Source organism: Babylonia areolata, chromosome 19 (assembly GCF_041734735.1).
Source record: "Babylonia areolata isolate BAREFJ2019XMU chromosome 19, ASM4173473v1, whole genome shotgun sequence".
Taxonomy (NCBI): Eukaryota; Metazoa; Mollusca; class Gastropoda; order Neogastropoda; family Buccinidae; genus Babylonia; species Babylonia areolata.
In genome coordinates, this window is record NC_134894.1 from 4,099,363 (window position 1) to 4,104,762 (window position 5,400).

Below are 5,400 nucleotides of genomic sequence, written 5' to 3' on the forward strand. Positions count from 1 at the left end.
GAGGCAGACTCATGCAGAGCGAAAGACAGAGAGATAGAAAGGAGACAAGGAAATAATAGACCGATAGACAGACACACATACACACACACACACACACAGACATACACACACACAGACACACACACACAGAGGCACGCACATACGACTGCACACACCTTACTTCTTTACTAACGCATACAGACACACTGATGCATGGACGCGCGCGCGCGCGCGCCCGCACACACACACACACACACACACACACACACACACACACACACAAAGAAGGAGACAGAGATTGAGAAAGAGACAGAAAGAGACGAGAGACAGAGACGTGGGCGTGTGTGTATGTGTGTGTGGTGTGTGTGTGTGTGTGTGAGAGAGAGAGAGAGAGAGAGAGAGAGAGAGAGCGAGCGAGCGAGCGAGCGAGCGCTTCATGAATTAATCTGACGGTCGCCTTGCAAGTGAAGCTTGGTTTGAAAGGAAGGGGGGCGGGTGAGGTGGGGGGGAGGGGGGGGGGGTGAAGGAGGTGGGCTTTTCGCCTGAAAGCACAATTGGGGACGGACAAACAAAAAAAAACGAACAAACGAACGAACGAACACACAGAGATTTGGTTGTCCTCGCACCATGCAACGCAACGAACTATCCTCCGAGGAAACATGTTTGTCCAGTCAACTAGGTGTGTGTGGACAAAAGGAGGTGTGTGTGTGTGTGTGTGAGGGGGGGGGGGGATGGATGGATGGATGGATGGAGGGGGTTGGGGGTGAGGGTGGAGGTGGGGGAGGTGGTGACCCATAACCGAACAACAGACTGCTCATTGTCACTGATGTTAGAGTGGAGGCATTGCAGTCGCTGAGATCATGTAAAAAAAGTATGCAACCAGGTCAACCCGCTTTGCCACAGCGCACCACGTGACCCTCACAACTTGGAGTTGTCGAGCAGCCTGGATCGTCTGTTTTAGACTTTTCTTCTGTTCTTTTTGTTGTTGTTATGAAGTGGGTTTTTTTTGTCTGTTAAAAAAAAAAAAAAAAAAATTTTGGAATGATTTTTGTGTCTGTTTTTTTTGGTGATTTTTTTTGTTTCGCGCCCACGCCATTTTTCAGTCTTTTTTTCATTTCTCTCCCGACAGAGGAGAGAGGGGGCAGAGGGTTTTGTTGGACTGTGTGACGGTCTGTGCGTCTGTGTGTGTGTTTGTCAGTGTGTGTCACGTCTTTTGTCCTTGTAGAACTTGTCTGCCGTTGTCTCTCAATGTGTTTGTGTGTGCGTTCTGTGTGCGCACTTGTGTTTCAGTGCCTGTGTGCCTCAGTGTGTGTGTGTGTGTGCTTAGGCTTCTGTTTAGTGTGTGTGTGTGTGTGTGCATGTTGAGTCCCTGTGTCTCTGTGTGTGTCAGTGCAGCTTGTGTGTGTCTGTGTGTCAGTGCAGCTTGTGTCTGTCTGTGTGTCTGTCTGTGTGTCTGTCTGTGTAGTCTGGCCTCGTTTGATTTGTTGTTGGGTCGAGTTTAACGACCCTATCGGCTTCACGCCCTTATTAAGGTCAAGTTGTTCGTGGCTGTGGCCCTGTCCATGGGGATGTGATGTGGTCAGGGCGTTGGTCCTGTGGTCGTTGTTCGAGGAGGGTCCTTGCTGTGTGTTCTGGCCGCCGGCGATGTCCGTGGTCCGTGCTGTGTCCTGGCTGTGTTTGGGTGGTGGAGTCCTGGTTGTCGGTCCGAGGCGCCTCGTGTGATGCGGGTCATAGCTTTTATAAGAGGTTTGGGGGAGGGGAGAAGGGTGGGGAGGTATTATGGGAACTAGGCGGTTAACTCACTCAGTATGGCCAGTCCTCTCTTCTCCTTTACACAGACCCCTCGGATGTCCAGTGGGTGTCTCAATGACCCAACCTTTAGCTTCCGTCGTCAGAATTGTGGTATCTTTGTCAACATTCACCCCTTCAGTATAAGAGCCTTCCGCTTGCAATATTTTGATGGTGGTAATTGGGGTGAAACGCTGTTAACGTCGTCTCTTTCGCCGTTCGTATGGAGAGAGTTAATACAAAAGAGGAATCCCTTTTACCAGATACACGGGGAGGTTGATAAACTAAACGACCTAAGGTTCAGCAGGGGTGCGCCTCGTCTATGTCACATTGACCTTTGAACCCTTCCATCCCTCCCGCCCCCTCCAAACCCCCCCCCCCCCCCCCCCGACACCCCCCCCGCCCCCCCCCTCCCCCTTCCCAACTGAGATGTAAAGGAATGTTGTTTAGCATACAAGGTCAATGCCACCCCCTCCCCCTCCCCCCCCCATTTCCGTCCTCCCTGCCTTTCTCACAATCTTCTCTTCTTTTTTCTTCTTCTTTTTTTTCTCCACAAAAGCAGCCCAGCTTCCTGCGCGGGCATCCCTTGTATTTTTTTTTTTTTTTTTTTTTTAACCCTTCCCAAACTTTCATTCTCATGAGGGAAATAAACAGGAAAGTCAGACAAAATCAACACGGTAAACACGAAACGAGTTTCTGTGTGGACGGGGAAAGTTCTGAAGCCAACATAAAGAAGAACAGGAAACAAATAAATAAATATTTTAGCTGAATAAGTAATATATATATATATATATATATATATATATATATATATAAGTTAATGAATGAATGAATGAATACCACCCTTGTCATCTCTTAGAATTGTAAGAAAGATTTTCTTTGTATGTTTAATTCGTTAAAAAACCCAAAAAAACAAACAACAAAACTATATACGTTATGAGTGTGAAACCTCAAGTGAATAAACTGAATGAATGAATCGGACAATAATTATGAATAAATAAATGTAAATGAACAAACAAATAGATGAAACCGATAAATAATGTCGCAAATATTAAAACTCGCAGCTTGATTTGTAGTCCTTGTTTATTGACACCATTTAGGTCGCTACGGGCGATGTGTTTTTACGACTTTGTGTGTGTGTGTGTGTGTGTGTGTGTGTGTGTGTGTGTATGCGCATGCGCGTGTATGTACGTGTGTGTACCTGCGTGCGTGTGTGCGTGTGTGTGTGTGTGTGTGTGTGTGTGTGTGTGTGTACGAGCGTGCATTTGTTTGTGCGTGTGTGTGTGTGTGTGCGTGCGAGAGTGCTTGTGTGCATATGTCAGTGCTTGTGTATTTGCGTGTGTGTTTGTGCGTGTGTGCGTGCGTGTGTTTCAGTGCTTGTGTGTGTGTCAGTGTGTGTGTGTGCGCGCGCGTACGTGTGTGTGTGTGTGTGTGTGTGTGTGTGTGTGTTAGCGTGTGTATGCGTGCGTGAGTGTACGTGTGTGTATGTGTGTGTTTTGCAGAAAGGCCACGCTTAGTTATGGATCACAGCTTTCTAGGAGGAAACACAACACACACACACACACACACACACACACACACACACAAGAAAAAAAAAAACGGAAAAAAAAGAAACCCAGCAACTGTTCACGTGTTCTCTCCCTTTACAAAGATGACTGCTGGTTGATAAACAACACAACTCCCAAGTTTAAGGTCACACTGACCTTTTACGTTTCCTCTTTCCCCCCCCCACTACCGAACTCCAACTCCCCACACACCCACCCCCACACACCCCATCACTTCCCCTTAGTGTCCCCCTACAAAACCCGACCCCCCACCCCACCCCTTTCTACCGCCCTCACACAAGCTCGTAATATGTGTCTTTTTTTTTCTAACTTATTTCCTTCTTCCAAGGCCTTCGCCCCCCCCCACCCCTCCAAACACCACCCCCACCCTATCCCACCCACTCCCCTACACCTCCACACTGAATTCCCTCTCGCTCTTTACCATCTCTCACTCCCCACCCCACCCCCAAACCTCCCACCCCCTTGGCAACCCAAACCTTTCAAACACGACTTTCTGGTTGATGTATTACCGCATCACTTTGATGGACAGGTTCTTTATCTCTTTTTTATTATCATTACTTTAAAAACAACAACAAAACACACACAAAAAACCTCCAACAACAACAACAACATATTAATCGCCGCCATTACTGGATAAAGATGGGGAGAAGGGATGGGTTAAACAGGGAAGACAGGCAGACAGAGAGATACACAGACACAGAAAACGAATGACTTGATGAAATATTTACAGAGGTTAACCAGATTAAACACACAATATTTCGTGGCTCGATGAAAGAAAAGGCAGAAAAAAATTAGCAAGTAAGAAAACCAACAACAAATCATCTTTCTCTTCTTCTTCTTCTTCCTCCTCCTCTTCATCTTCTTCTTCCTCCTCCTCTTCTTCCTCCTCCTCTTCTTCTTCTTCCTCCTCCTCTTCTTCCTTCTTCCTCCTCCTCTTCTTCTTCCTCCTCCTCCTTCTCTTCTTCTTCTTCCTCCTCCTCTTCTTCCTCCTTCACCTATTCTTCTTCTTCCTCCTCTACTTCCTCCTCCTCCTCTTCCTCCTTCACCTCTTCTTCTTCCTCCTCCTCCTTCTTCTTCTTCTTCCTCCTCCTCTTCTTCCTCCTCCTCTTCTTCCTCCTCCTCTTCTTCTTCCTCCTTCACCTCTTCCTCCTTCACCTCCTCTTCTTCCTCCTCCTCCTCTTCTTCTTCCTCCTCCTCCTCCTCTTCTTCCTCCTTCACCTCCTCTTCTTCTTCCTCCTCTTCATCTTCTTCCTCCTCCTCTTCTTCTTCCTCCTCCTCTTCATCTTCTTCTTCCTCCTCTATCTCTTCGACTTCCCTTCCTTCATCGACTTTTTTTTCTATTGCACCTCCCCTCTTCTAACTTGTTGGTGTCCTCCACTACCATGCCCTTGTTATTTTCTATTGTTGATGTCCTCCACTACCTTGCCCTTGTTATTTTCTATTGTTGGTGTTTTCCACTACCTTGCCCTTGTTATTTTCTATTGTTGGTGTTTTCCACTACCTTGCCCTTGTTATTTTATATTGTTGGTGTCCTCCACTACCATGCCCCGTTATTTTATATTGTTGGTGTCCTCCACTACCATGCCCTTGTTATTTTATGTTGTTGGTGTCCTCCACTACCTTGCCCTTGTTATTTTATATTGTTGGTGTCCTCCACTACCATGCCCTTGTTATTTTATATTGTTGGTGTCCTCCACCACCATGCCCTTGTTATTTTATATTGTTCGTGTTCTAGATTTTGTTCTTGTCGTTGTTGTCACTGTTGTTGTTGTTATTGTTGTTGCTCTTCTTCTTCTTCTTCTTCTTCTTCTTCACCACACCCTTCCGTCTCTCTACATTCTCATTTATCTCTATCTTCTTCTTCCTCTTCCTCCTCCTCCTTCTCCTCTTCCTCCTCGGCCTTTCTCTTCATTTCTTCTCATTCTTCATCACCCCTCCTTTCTTTCTTTCTCACTGTCTGTCTTTCTTTCTTGACCAAACAGATGTGTTACCAATCAGTCAGAGGTAGTGGCGGTCCGGCGGATAACTAGCACCACTTGGGAAGACGTGGGGAACCCTAGAACTCTGG